Source organism: Gymnoscopelus braueri (assembly GCF_963280865.1).
Source record: "Gymnoscopelus braueri genome assembly, chromosome: 13".
In the NCBI taxonomy this organism is placed as follows: Eukaryota; Metazoa; Chordata; class Actinopteri; order Myctophiformes; family Myctophidae; genus Gymnoscopelus; species Gymnoscopelus braueri.
The window spans coordinates 9,018,212-9,033,802 of NC_137615.1; the positions used below are offsets into that span (position 1 = coordinate 9,018,212).

Consider the following 15,591-nt stretch of genomic DNA (forward strand, 5'->3'; position numbering starts at 1 on the left):
GCTGGTGCCTTTGTCATCATTAGTTCACACTGGAGAGACTGCAATGCCAACAAAACACTGGTCTGTGACATTGTGTTTCACATGGAAGTGATTCTAGCCTAGAGCATGACTTTATTTAGCCTTAACCCATTAAGACCAGGAAAGCAACCACTTTTACCATTATTTTACACTTTGGGCTATTCAAAAATAGCAGATCTACAAGCTCATAGAGCTTGCAGATCTGTTATTTTTGAAAAATCAAAACATTTGGGCAAATCTAGGAATATATATTTTTTTAAAGCAAACATTTGTAACTGAAAATCTTTGCTTCTGGGGGTCCCTGGAACATTTTTTTTTTTAGATGGGGGTCCACGGCCAAATACGTACATATAATTTTGGGGGTCCTTGACATGATTTCTTTTTTAGAACCACTGATATTTATGTTTTGTTCAAGGGACCCCCCAGAGTTAAAAATGTTTGCTTTTAAAAATATATATTGAAAGATTTGCATACATTTTCACGATTAAAAAAAAATAAATAGCAGATCTACAAGCTCATAGCGCGGCACTCGGTGCCGCGCTATGAGCTTGTAGATCTGCTATTTTTAAATAGCCAAATAAATCTAAAATGACACAGATGCGTTCCAGGTCTTAATGGGTTAAGACATCTTGGCAAATTAAAGGTAGAGTATGATATCTTTAGGTTAAAATAATACGTGTTAAATAGCTCTATAATCAAATCGTTGGTACAGAGTGTTTGTTCAGTAACAGTGGTCTCCCCTCTCTCTACAGCTCTTTAGTGAACATAAAAATATATGTTCAGGTCAGGATTCCAATTTGATCAAATCAGGAGATACGTAGAACTCATACAGGATTTTTTAAAAAAAAGTGAAACTGTCTGGAAGTGATGAAACAAATGTATTTGTAACTGGTGCACTTAACTGGGGCTCTCTCTCTCTCTCTCTTGATTGGATGAAATTTGTAACCCACCAGAAAATGTGTTCTGTTTATTAACCCATTAAGACCGGGGAAGCATCTGTGTCATTTTGAGATTGATTTGGCTATTCAAAAATATAGCAGCTCATAGAGTGTCGCGCTATGAGCTTCTGCGCTATTTTTGAAAAATCATGAACAATTTACATATTATTTGAAAGGGTCCCTGGAACTAAATAATATTTTAAAAAATCTTTTTTTTTCTTTTCTTTTTTCACAATAATAATAATCAGGCATGCAAACAGCCCCGAGGTGAAAAGGGTGACAACATGTTGTTTTTTTTCGGGTCAGGTGTCACACTATTGCCCTATTTGGATTCAAAACGGCTATTGTAGCTGAAAAGCTACACGTTTGCATGCCTGAATAATGCAAAACAGAAATATTTGTTTGCATTTGCTCCCCCCCCCCCATATATTTTCATAATAAAAAAGTGCCATATATCGTATCGTATAGATATCGTATCGATGTCGTGAGCCCAATATCGTATCGTTTCATGAAATAGTAGTGTATCGGCACACCCCTAATAGCAACCAAACAACAAAACATTTTTGTCAAAATGAGTTACAAATGCTCGCTTTAAAAAATATATATTCAAAGATGTGCAACAAATTCTCATGACGTTTAAAAAATTGCAGATCCAGAGGCTCATAGCATCTGCTATTTTTTGAAAAAGACCCCTGTTGGCTCATACTCGAGGTAATAAAGTTTGAAACAATTGTGATATTTGATTTAAAGTCATATTGGCCGGCTCTGCCCTTGACCCTAACGATGTCAAACTGAACAAAAAAACAGCACCATCCCTCCAGTGGAGTGTGTGCCATCCATCACCCTGGCAACAGCCCCCCCCCCCTATACTTTGGCTATTCAAAAATAGCAGATCTACAAGCTCATAGCACGGCACTGAGTGCCGCGCTTTTGATGCCAATACTTTTGTACTTTTTCTCAAGTAAAATGTTTAATACAGGCCATTTACTTGTGTAACATAGTATTTCTACATTGTGGTATACTATAGCTAGTTTACATAAGTAAAATAAATCAGAGTACTAACTAGTGCACATTTTCCACCATTGCCCCTGGGCACTGCACTGCAGATGTCTGACAGCAGAAAAGCTGTCAACGGCAAGGAGAACCTGACAGGGATCATAATATTACTGCAGAGAGCCAATTAGAGCTTTCAATCAAGACTGACTGAGAGGCTCTGATCCACCGTTATCCTTTTAGCTTCAATGTCTTACAGTACCATCCATGTGCTGTTTACATTTCTATGAGTATTCAATCAATCAATCAAAAACTGCTCTTCTCTTGAGGGCAGGATGGGATCGTTGGGATGGGATAGTTCAGCCTGGCAGGTAACTATAGGGCATAGCAGTGGGGGCTATGGACCTATAGTTACCCTGGATGGCTTGATTCTAGGCTTAAATGAATTGATATAAATATTTTTTGGAAATATCAATGGGAAAAATGCATTGACTATTTTGAAGTGGAACCAGAAAATGGCCGCCACTGCTATGCCCTATAGCGGTGTAATAGAGTTAACACAAGTGATCAATCTAATATATTATACTAAATAATACATTTTAATACCAATTGATATGGGGGGGGGGGGGGTAATTTGGACGTGGCATTCTAGGCAAATACAACCAGGGTTTCCTGCAGGAAAAAAGTCAGGCCCGGTGCTATGGCTGGGGAGAGTCATGTGCGCACGAGCGAACATTTATTAATCAATTACAATTAATCCTTATTTTTTCCCTCAAAATATTAACGAGTCGGTGTGATGATGGAAAACACAACTGCAGTATGCTATTGTTAGTCACATTTATTCAACATTGTGTTAAGCTTTGTACCACTGTACCAGTGTTTTATCTGCATCATCATTTTTAAATGTAAGTCCAGTTTCAATCGCCCTTGTTAGTTTTCATCATATTTAGTCAACCTCACCCTGTCTTTATTTAGTTGAGTTTCAGCGGACTAAAAGTCGAGCATTTTAGTCTTTATCTTAGACCAACAAAACATTAAGTATTTAGTTTTGTTTCAGTCAACAAAAACGGTTTACATTTTAGTCTTTAAACTTGCCATTTTGCCACACTGATCCCAGTACAACCCAACACCTGGTTATAGAACCAATGTCCAGTTCTACCAACTGATCCCAGTACACAGAGCCAACACCTGGTTATAGAACATGGGTCTTCAACAGGGGGTCCGGGACCCCTAGGTGGTCCTTAGATTTACAATAGGAGGGCCACCAAATGTGTGTGTGATAGGATGAATTTTATTTTACATTAACCACTTGAACCCTTATTCTGAGGGGAACATATGCCAAAAATAGCAGATCTACAAGCTCCCGACTTTCGGCAAAGAGATTTGGTGTACAGGGGAAAAAAGAGTGAACCAAGTACAGTATATGGACTGCCGGAAACCCTGAGCTCACAGTGACGTGTTGTTGTGAGCTATATAAAATGAAAACGAAAAAGTTACAAATCAAAATGATAATAATAATGTATTGAGGGCCCACATCCCAGTGTCTCTCTCTCCAAGGCACTCGCGTCTGCCCAGGAGAGAGACACACATGGGTGTGATGGAGATGGCAGCGGAGCCCTTGTGTGTCTTGGGAGGGTTTGCACACTGAACGGGTGTGCAAACCAGGTCTGCACACTGAACAAAATAAGGTCTGCACACTGAACAAAATAATGCTTAAGACTCCATGGGGGGTCCCCTGCAAAAAGTAGTTAATTCAGCACCACAATCATTTCAACCACTTTATCATGTAAATGTTGGTTATTCAAAAATAATAGCAGATCTACAAGCTCACAGCGTGTCACTTCACTTGTACTGTACACCATGCTACTTTTTAATGTTTTGGAAAAATATCTTTGGACATTTTTTTATGATCTTTTTTTTTTTTAGTAACACAAATCTTCTCTTCTGAGGGGGTCCCTGGCAAAAAACCTTTTCAGATGGGGGGCGGGGGGGGGGCGTATATAATTTTGGGGGTCCTTGACATGAAAAGGTTTGATAACCACTGGTACAGAAGGTGGTTATAATAACCACATGCAGGGCACCTCCAGACCAAACGCTCCTTAACCCTTTAAGACCGGGAACGCATCTGTGTTTTTACATTTCTTTGGCTATTCAAAAAATCGTGAAAATATGTGCAAATCTTTGAATATGTATATGTACATTTTTAACTCAAATATTTGCTTCTGGGGGTCCCTGGAACAACATATTGTTTACATATTATTTTGGGGGTCCTTGTCTGACATGAAAAATGTTTGAGAACCACTGATCTAGCAACATACGTTTTTTTCTTTTTTCAAAAAAAGTTTTTGTAGAATCCCGCCAGAAGCAAGGATTTGAGTTAAAAAAAAGTTCACTTAAAAAATATATATATTCAAAGATTTGCACACATTTTCACGATTATTCAGAAATAGCAGATCTACAAGCTCATAGCGCGGCACTCGGTGCCGCGCTATGAGCTTGCAGATCTGCTATTTTTGAATAGCCAAAGAAATCTTATAATTACACACAGAAAGATGCGTTAATGGGTTAAACAAATGGAAAGATTTTCTGATGCTGAGCGCGTGTGTGTGTGTGTGTGTGTGTGTGTGTGTGTGTGTGTGTGTGTGTGTGGGAGGTAGAGAGACAGCAGCTCACACATTATAACTTCAACATCGCTCTCTCTCTCTTATCCTCCGCTCCTAACATGAGACACAAATCCCACACTGATGCCTTTCAATGGAGAGAGCTAGTGGCCAGTAGTATATTTATAGCCACAGGGCAGCTGCACTGGCAGCCTCCATAATATCCACACTCAGGCCTCTCGACTTTGAAAAAATAAAATAAATCTTTGTTATATTATGCGACGACTGGGAAGCAGTGGTGGAAAAAAAATACTACAATTCTTTACCTAAGTAAAAGTATCAATACTGCAATGTAGAAGTACTCTGTTACAAGTAAAAGTCCGGAATTAAAAATTGACTTGAGTAAAAGTACAAAAGTATTGGTATCGAAATGTACTTAAAGTACCAAAAGTAAAAGTACTAAAACATTGGAAAATAGCAGATCTGATGCGACGCATTGTGAGCTTGTAGATCGGCTATGTTCAAATAGCCTAGGTATAAAAAAAGTGCTAAAGTGGTTAATGCATGTTTTATAATGTAATCATTTATATCTGCAAAGTAACTAGTAAGTAAAGTTTTCAAATAATTGTAGTGGAGTAAAAGTATAATGTTTGCCGAGATGTAGTGGAGTAGAAGTAAAAGTACTGAAAATTGGAAATAGTAAATAATAAGTACAGTACTTGAGTACATAGTACCTAGTTACTTTACACCACTGTTGGGAAGGATTCAAGATCGACGTCTTCTTTTTTTTTAAAGCAAATCTTCTTCTAGCTTCCTTAAAAATCGAAAAGCGCCCCACAACCTGGAGAGAGTACGGTCGTCCAGGAGGATGACGGAGAGGCGACTATTTATAGCACAAACTGTCCTTTTCCAGTCTAGAGCCGCTCGTTCGTTCGTTCGTTCTTTGGAAGCAACTGGCTTACTCACTGCGCCAGAGGCTTAACCCTTTGAGACCGGGAACGCATTCCGTGGTGTGTCATTTTAAGATTTATTTTGGCTATTAAAAAATAGCAGATATACAAGCTCATAGCGCGGCACCGAGTGCCGCGCTATGAGCTTGTAGATCTGCTATTTCTGAGGGAAAAAAAGGTGAAAGTTTGTGCAAATCTTTGAATAAATATTTTTAAAGCGAACATTTTTTACTCTGCTACTTACAACTTCTGGGGGTCCCTGGAACAAAATATTTTGAGATGGGGTTCCACGGCCACATTTTTGAGAACCACTGATTCTAAAGCAACATACGTTTTTTTTTTTAAATAGGGTTTAGAAGACATTTGTAGAATCCCCCAGAAGCAAAGATTTCAGTTACAAATGTTTACTTTAAAAAATACATATATTCAAAGACCCACGATCTTTCCAAAAAATTGCAGATATACAAGCTCGTAGCACGGCACTCGGTGCGGCGCCATGAGCTTGTATATCTGCTATTTTTGAATAGCCAAAGGAATCTAAAAATGACACACAGATGCGTTCCCGGTCTTAATGGGTTAAGCTAACTGTCCCCCCCCCCCCCTCTCTCTCTCTGTGTGTGTGTGTCTCTCTCTTCGACACATAAAAAGGCCAGACTAGCCTACATGTAATAGAGCAAAACTGAAACTCTTGAATATAGGCCCTCCAAGTAAAATGTCATAATCGTGACAGCCCTGCTGTCCTGTGCTGTCAGAGCAACACCATTACAGGCTGGTGTGTCTCACTTTTTTTTTTATTATGACATTTTTATACCACGATTTTGCAACCCCCTTTTTTTTCACCCAGTGCCAATTGTCTAAGTAATGCTGGCCGCTACACTCCCTCTGCCAGCCTAAGGAGAGCCCAGAGCCGAGCTCATGCCTCCATCAATGCATGAGAGCTAACAAAGCCTTCTTAAATCACCCGACAGGGGGGGAAGTTTCCCCGGTTGGACGTACAGTAGCGCGTGGAAGGAACACGTTATTCCAACCAGTTCCTTTCCCCTCCATCAGGCGCCCCGGCTGACCAGGGGGAGGCAGTATATACCCTTAAAGGTATCATGACATTCATTTTCACTTTTTTTATTTTCAATGTTTTATTTGGGGTTTTATGACCTCAATTACACCCAAAAAACCTGAACATTCAGTGGATTTTCTGTGGTCTGGGGTTTTCTGAATAATTAGGCTGAAAAGTAATCTGAGCTTGGCCCTTCGACAGTGAGGTCACAGTCGATTAATCCCGCCCACTCTCCTCCTCGCCCCTCCCCTCCCCCATCCTTTCCTTTGGGGGGGGCGGAGCAGAGGCGATGATTGACAGGCAAAATCCCTCACCAGCGACACCCGCAGGCAAAGATTTATTTTTTCATTGCAGTTGAAAAGGCTTTAGAAATGTGAGAGAAAAACACCTGCCATGCATCACTGGAATGGAATTTTCACTTAAAACTTTTTGTACACTTTTGAAGAACCAGGACAAAGACTTTGAATGTGGTGTAAAAGTGAATGTCATTAAACCTTTAACAGACGACGTCACACGAATAAGAACCAGTATGCGTGCGCAGGCCGGCACCAAATGAAAACCATTCTGTCATGTCTCGCTAGGACGCGCAAGAGGAGGTTGAATGAACTGAAACCAGCGCACCCCGAAACAATATGTTGGGAATTGATTGCATGAAACAATCACCTGTGCGTCTCAATGTTGGTAAACAAATAATTGGTCTATATAGCATACATGGGCAACTGGCGGCCCGGGGGCCACATGCGGCCCCCCATCTTCACTTAATGCGGCCCGCAGGTTAATATCGCAATACTGATATGTTGTTGATTTCAGCTGATGCCTCCTCATTCATGCAGGTTCATGCTTTTATTTGTGGCAAAACATTGTTCACCTCGTTTCGGAAAATAATTGTGTTGCTTTATGCCTTGTTGTTATATTTGTGTTCCTTGTGGATGTACTGTTCTCATATATTTAGGTGAAAATCACACTAAATGAACGAACGCTCCTGGCTTTGTAAGGACCCGTAGGGTTAATAAATGGCAAAAGAAATGGTAGAAATGGCATTTATAAAACTCCCGTTCTAAAATGTTGATGTCACCATAATGCAAGTATGGTAATACAAACGTGTGTGTGTGTGTGTGTGTGTGTGTGTGTGTGTGTGTGTGTGTGTTAGGGATGGGCAATATTATCGATATCACGATATATCGCGATATTTTATTTCGCGATACTTTTTTTTTTTTTTTTTTTTTTTTTTGCTTTTTATGATACAGGCTTTATGAAAAACATTCAAAGAACCTATCACAGATCTGCAGCTACTCAATATGTAGTGTATATATAAACAATATGTAGTTGTGATATATGTATATATCGCAATATATCGCAATATATCACAATATATCGCAATATAGCGCAATATCGTGATACGACCCATGTATCGTGATGCGGATCGCAATATAATCGTATCGTGACCCAAGTATCGTGATACGTATCGTATCGTGAGATTGTTGCCAATACCCATCCCTAGTGTGTGTGTGTGTGTGTGTGTGTGTGTGTGTGTGTGTGTGTGTGTGTGTGTGTGTGTGTGTGTGTGTGTGTGTGTGTGTGTGTGTGTGTGTGTGTGTGTGTGTGTGTGTGTGTGTGTGTGCGTGCGGTTGGCTGTAACGTCCTGTTTATCTCCATCCACTCTAGTATGGACTATGAACATGCTCATATGGCCCGGTGCATCTCCACACTGGAGAGAGGGGAAGAGAGAGAGAGAGAGAGAGAGAGAGAGAGAGAGAGAGAGAGAGAGAGAGGGGGGGGGGGGGGGGGGACTCGTGCACAAAGATCGATGAGGGCTGTGTGGCGGCTTGTGTGTGCACGTGAGCGTATATACATACGGTACATACATACACACACGCGCGCTTACGTGCGTGCGTGTGGCTGGCTGCGTGTTATGTGTGCATGCATGCATGCATGCGTGCAGCGTGCGCCTTTAAGAGGGGGGATGGGGGGGCAGCACTAGTCGACAGTCAGTCAGTCACCGGGCACGGAGCCAAGAATGCCAGCGCTGCAAGACAAACAAGAAGCACGCCGAGCCCCCGGGGGGGGGAGAGAGGGAACGCTCTGCTAGCTAGCAACCACAGCAGCAGCAGCTCCTCCACCACGGCAAGTTACGCTAGAATGTGTGCAACCCCCCCCCCCCCCCCTACCCCACCCCCTCCCCCCATATCCCTCGCCCCCATATTGTTGCTGTCGGGCAGAAACATCTTATCGAAACATTCTAACCTTTTGTGTTTTTTTGTAAATTAACGCCCCGCTTGATCATACTGCGACTGCAGCGTCACACAAAAGCATCAAAAGTAGCAGATCCACAAGCTCAAATATTGAAATTTTTAAGTACCGTAATATGACATAAATGGAGTGTCCTATAAGTAAGTAAGTAACAATCTAATTCAGGGGTGCCCTGGATGAAAAAGTTATTCACAGGGGAGAACCACTGTTCTAGACACACAAAACAATTGAGATTTGTGTTTTTTTTCTCCATTTCTTCCATTCCATATGTGTGCAGGAGGGAGGAAACTGTAAGGTCTTATAAATCGCTGAGGTAAGCATCTGACAAAGTCCTTGAGTTCCACAAAGAGGATTTCACACTGTAAAGTACCTGGGGCTGTTCTCAGTGATGAGGTCATAGCTAAAGCTCTCTGACCCGGGGCTGTGACAGCCAAGCTCTCTCTCTCTCTCTCGCTCTCTCCCCCTCTCTCTCTCTCTCCCCCTCTCTGTCTCTCTCTCCTTCTCTCCCTCTCTCTCTCTCTCTCTCTCTCTCCGCCAGGCCCCGAAAATAACTTGTGTGAACACTCCGACAGCAATGTCTCCGGGCCCTGTGACTGCATGGCTGTCATCCGCTTAAGCCTGGGATTCATTACTTCGTCGAACAACCGCGGCATGCACCGCAGAAAAATTGCCGATCCACAAGCTCACACAGCGTGTCGCGGACACGCCGCGGCGTGAGCTTGTGAATCGTCGTATACGTACCGTACGTATGACGGGGACTAAATCAAGCGTTAGGCAGTTAACGGGCGTGCGCTCGCTCAACCAATTTATTGGTCCAATAGATGACAGAACGTCCCCCCCCAACAAAAGTCCTATTAGTCCCTCTCATCGTTTCCAACATTAGTCTTCATGAAACAAAACACTGAGCACTTTGGGGAGAGTAATGGCACATGTGCGTAACGGGAAACTGAGTCTAAATTAAGACCGATCTCCTCGAACTAGACTTTTATTGCTGGAATGGCTACCATTATAACGGTTTTCACAAATGCACTCGAGCAAAAAAAAAAATTATAATAATAATAATGATAACGGCAGGAGTTGGACACAGAGTTGGAAGAGACAAGAGTGGAACGGTAAGACATTGGTTCTCAAAGTGGGGTCTGGGTTAGGGTTAAACATTTGCCCCCCCCCCCCCCCCCCCCCCCGGGGGGTCTTGGAAGGTTCCAGGGGTCCCCAGCAAAATGTGTTAATATAGCATCACAATCGTTCTAACCACAGTTTTGGAAAAATCTGTTTGAGAACTGTCATGATACCAAAACGACCACATCGGCGTTTGAACTAGGCCTGTCACAATCCTCCTATAATTTCACAAACCTCTGTCTGTAGTGGTGTCATGGTGAAGCCCGGTTCTCCTCAGTGGCTGAAAGCAATTGCTCTGAATTTGCACAGAGCCATTGACCATTAACATCTGAACGCAACTGTGAAGCCCGTTTTTCAATTTCATCAAATCTCAGCTTATTATTAGCGTTTACGTGTCAAACAATGGGAGATTACACTGTGCAGGGTAGGTTTCGCGCGAGAAACAAGCAGCAAGGTCTATGAAAACAAGGCCAAACGAAGCGAGCCCTACAAGCAAGAAGGTCTATGAAAAGAAGGCCAAACGAAGCGCCTTCACACATATACATTGCCTCTTGGAAAACAGCCCACTGACCGCAGTGGGGGGGTGACCACGGAGGGTGCCGCGACGGGACGTGCAATAACCCCACGTTTGCAACTACTTTCGCCTGCGCACTTCACGGGGTATGGTCTAGTTATTACACAAGTAAGACGCGCGAACGCTGGAAGCGAACGCAGCTCGAAAATATTGTGTATTTATGGACTTGTAATCCGTGTTATTTCACCGTGATGGGGAGAGAACATTGACATTGTGTGTGTGTGTGTGTGTGTGTGTGTGTGTGTGTGTGTGTGTGTGTGTGTGTGTGTGTGTGTGTGTGTGTGTGTGTGTGTGTGTGTGTGTGTGTGTGTGTGTGTGTGTGTGTGTGTGTGCAGAGCATTGTCTAAATTCCTGCACTCTGGCGCACTCTGGCGGCTGCAAATAGGCAGTGCACGCACGTGAGTCACATGGGGGCGCGAGGCAATGAGAGCGTGAGTCACATGGGGGCGCGAGCCAATGAGAGCGTGAACACAGACGGAGACACACACGGACAGAGACACACACACAACCCAAGCACAGTTACATAGTAAGCTCCACTTGGTCGCGTTCGCAATAATCGTCTATTCACAATTATTTGAGATAATCGCAAAAATGGTTTGCATACGAGTCATCATAATCGCCATAATCATTTCCATGTTAAAAATGTCAATATATTTCCCCCCAAAAAAAATTATAGTGGAAATAGCAGATCTACGAGCTCAAAACGCGTCGCATTGAGCTCGTATGTCGGCTATTTCCACTATTAATGTTTATATTTAAGTACTATTTAAGTATATTTAAGTAATTCAATACGTGTTATTTGTCATATCTGCCCTGTGCAGCTTTTGTTGACGAAGGCTAAAAGCCAAACAGAAATGTCATTTTCATTCATAACGTTCCAATAATGTTCAACGACAGAAACACAATCGAATCGTTAATCTTTCAAGTAAAATCTCATAAGGGTGACAGCCCTAATTAAAAGGCAGGACAGATGCAACAAGTGTTCCCTGCCAAGCTTGAGTTTTAGAAATACACGCATCTCACCTGCATGTGAGACTACTGTACGTGTACAAAGATCTATCTACGTATAATCGTTTCCATGTTGGAAAATATTCACACCTTTTCCGAGTATAAAAAAAAGCAGAAAAAGCTGATCTACAAGCTTGTAGATCAGCTTTTTCTGCTTTTTTTTTTACATTTATAAAATTATTAAATATGTCAATCATTTCTTTGTATATTTCAGTTATTTGTCATATCTGCTCTGTGCAATTTTTGATTACGAAGCCTAAAGGGCTTCATATGTTCCAATGTTCCAATGTGCCAAACGCACAATTAAATCGGTTGAGTGAATTAGTTGAGTGACAATGAATCGGCAACTTAAATGTGTAATCGTGACAGCCCTAATGTTCTATATCTGTTACTGCTCAAATTGCTGCACTGCATACCAGTGGCTCTCAAACTTGTTCACGTCAAGGACCCCCACTTTTTAGCTGCGGACCCCCGTCAAAAAAATATTTTTGTTCCAGGGAGTGGACCCCCATACAAGAATTGTGTTTAAAAAATAAACAAATATTTCACATCTTTAGATTTATTTGTAGTAAAATCTACAGCAAATCTAAAAACGCGGTTGTAGATCGGCTATTCATTTTAGGTCAAATAGGTGAAGTATAGGTTAGGTTTACAGTGGTTAAAGTGATTTGTTTAACGCTATATTAACTCATTTTGCTGGCGACCCACTGAAACCCCCTCAAGGACCTGGGGACCCCCGGACCCCATTTTGAGATCCTTATACTGTATCTGGCATCTTGACATCTTAACAACTTGACCCCCAGCATCCCTATTCAGGGGGGGGGGGGTGTTGAGTGTTGAGCTGCGTTGGGAGCTTAGATGTGTTATTTTTGGGTGATACTGTAGTATGACGAAGTAAGACATTCATTCATTTACGAGGAAAAAACAAACATTTAAATATGGAGAATGAGATACAAGGTTTCCCCCCCGACAGCGGCGACCTAGCTTGAGTTTTAAAAAATACACGTCTCTCTACACAAGTAAAAAAAGAAAAAGCATTCCCAGGTAATTCCAGGTAAGTAGGCTATCCGATCACACACACACACACACACACACACACACACACACACACACACACACACACACACACACACACACAAACCTTGCAATCCTGCACTGTCCCCCCCCAAAAAAAAGGCATCCAGGGGACTGGAAGTGAATGCGAGGGGGGGGGCTATGACCTAATGCTGTATAGTAATCAGAGCATTAAGTGGCCTCTTTTTGTTATCAAGTCCCCACCGGAGCCTCCCGGTGAATACACAGGCCCTTTCACAGGCCGCCAGCGCTGACAGGAGGGCCCCTGACCTCCTCCCCCCCCCCCCCTTTCCAAATCCCTCCATACCCCCCCCCCCTCCCAAATCCACTGCACACGGGGCTAGAGCTAGATTTACAGACTTCCAACACATTAGTGAAAATGTGGGGGGCCCCCCAGGGGGGGGGGGCTTACGTTAGCCTAGCGTCTTCCTGTATCCGTGTGCTGGCATCCTCTCCAGGAAAGCACAGTGGTTCTCAGCCTTTTTTCTTCTTTTTTTCTAAGTAACTAAGACTTAGTTACTTAGAAAAAAATAAAAATAAAAGGCTTAAGTAAATGTACTTAGTTACTAAGTACATTTACTTAAGTACTGTACTTCAGTACAGTTTTGAGGTACTTGTACTTTACTTGAGTATTTCCAATTTCCAATACTTTTAATTCTACTCCACTACATCTCAGAGGCAAATATTGTACTTTTACTCCACTACAATTATTTGAAAACTTTAGTTACTAGTTACTTTTCAGATATAAAATAAGATATTATGAAACATAAATTAACCATGAAAATAGCAGATCTAAAAATAGCAGATCTACAAGCTCACAACGCGTCGCGATTGTGAGCTTGTAGATCAGCTATTTTCAAATATTTTAGTACTTTTACTTTTGGTACTTTAAGTACATTTTGATGCCAATACTTTTGTACTTTTACTCAAGTAAATGTTTCATTCTGGACTTTTACTTGTAACAGAGTATTTCTAGATTGCAGTAATGGTACTTTTACTTAAGTAAAGCATTTGAGTACTTTTTCCACCACTGGATATTGCATTATTAATCCACAGACCCTGCTTCGTTCTGATACAAATGTTTTTATTGTATTACACTGCCAAATCTTCAGTGTTCATTTAACTCAGAGCGGGGTCACAGACCCGTAAGGGTCCATTTGGTATCTATCTACAGTACAAGTATACAACCATTTAGCTGGGGACCCCCTGGGAACCATTCCATGGCCGCCTGGGGGTCTCTGAACCCAATGTTGATGACCAGCGCTCCAGCATATCTGAGTGTGCCAACCCGGCCCCCCAAAAGAGTGTGTGACACTTTTACGTGACAAGTGCCCGGTGATGAGAGACCGATGATGGCTGCCCCCTCCTTAGCGCCAGCCAACAGCCATGAAGCTAAACCACTGTTATTAACTAATAATGAACTTACATTTCAACCAGCTAAACCCCTGTTATATTAACTAGTTAACTTACATTCCCTAATCCCTATGGCTACAGCGTTAGCGTAGGCAGGGTACAGAATATTCAGATCCAATGTCAGGTCCACGCCAGGGAAAAATAATGGCAACCAAACTGATTTCAGGTACAGAACTATAGCTAGCTCTATAGCTAGACAGCTAAACAGCCAGCTAGACAGACAGCTAGACAGCTAGACAGACAGACAGACAGACAGACAGACTCATGCGTTGTGAGCTTATATCGATCGGCTATTTTCAGCGAATAGCCAGAAAACTGATACACAGAATACACTAGCATAGAGCCCTGAGGGGCTCCGCGGCTCAACCATATGGGGTTTATTTAAGTGGTTAAACAACAACACAGTGTAACATTCCGTACTAGTAGTGCAGCCTCAGCAGCCGAGACTAATAGTCACTTCCAAAATGTTTTGTCAGGAACATAGGAAGGTCAATCACTGCCTGATCAGTCATACCATTCAAAGCTAATACAATGTACTACTAATGTTCCACAGCAGAACTCTCTCCCACAGAGAACGAAAACGCTTCACACTCAACCAGAAGGACACAGAGTTTATCTGAAATGCCATCATGCACCCGGTAATAATAATAATAATAACAACAACAACAACCACAACAACAAAAACAAAAACAACACAAAAAACGACAACATGTCAAGCTACAGTATAGACTTTAATGATCACGTTTTTACTAGGTTATAATAACGGCTGCAATAAACGTCAACAGTGATTACACTGCAGGTGGGAATCATGTGCAATACAACAACAAAAAAACATAATACCATTAAAAACATAACGCACTCAAAACAATAATGCATTGTTGTTTTTAATTGCACATGCATTGTTGTTGTTGTCTAAACCAGCTGGTTCCCAAAGTGGGGTTCAGGGACTACTTGAGGGGACTCAGGGTTCCATGAGGGGGTTCTACTATCTAAATTGACCCTTGCAAGTCTGTAACTCTGACAGTATACAGATGGAACCAAATGAACCCTAACGGGTCCATTTGGTTCCATTTGTACACTGTCAGAGTTAAGGTGCAGTGCTCGAATTTCTTTAAGTTTGAGAATGAGAACCAGTGATCTAAACCAGTGATTCTCAACCATTTTAATTTCAAGGACCCCCAGTTTGACATGCATTATTAGGCTACGGACCCCCTTAATGGAATTTCTATCTCTGGGACTCCAATTTCTATTGTAAAATCAATGTTAATTTAACTCTGAGAGTGTACAACAAATGGAACACTCTCAGAGTTACAGACCCATAAGCGTCCATTTGGTTCCTATCTATCATTTAGCTGGGGACCCCCTGGAACTCGGCCTCAAGGACCCCACTTTGAGAACCACTGATCTAAGCCATCTGAACCATGTCCAATTAAGAGCCTCAAGCTTTATAGCTGGAGAACTAGTTAGTTATAGCAGCACTATTAGTTTAGCATCCAATGTCCACAACAACAACAACAAAAAATATATATATTTTTGTGCATAAACGACCCCAACTTGCGGGTAGAAATAACAGCAAAGGAAAAAATAAATAAAACTATTC

General features: G+C 41.9%; 1 protein-coding gene across 1 annotated transcript in view; it reads right to left on the minus strand.

Moving 5' to 3' along the window:
* The window catches only part of LOC308099383 (trinucleotide repeat-containing gene 6C protein-like), a 130,387-nt gene that overhangs the window by 113,765 nt on the left and 1,031 nt on the right, over positions 1–15,591 (minus strand). The window lies entirely within an intron of this gene.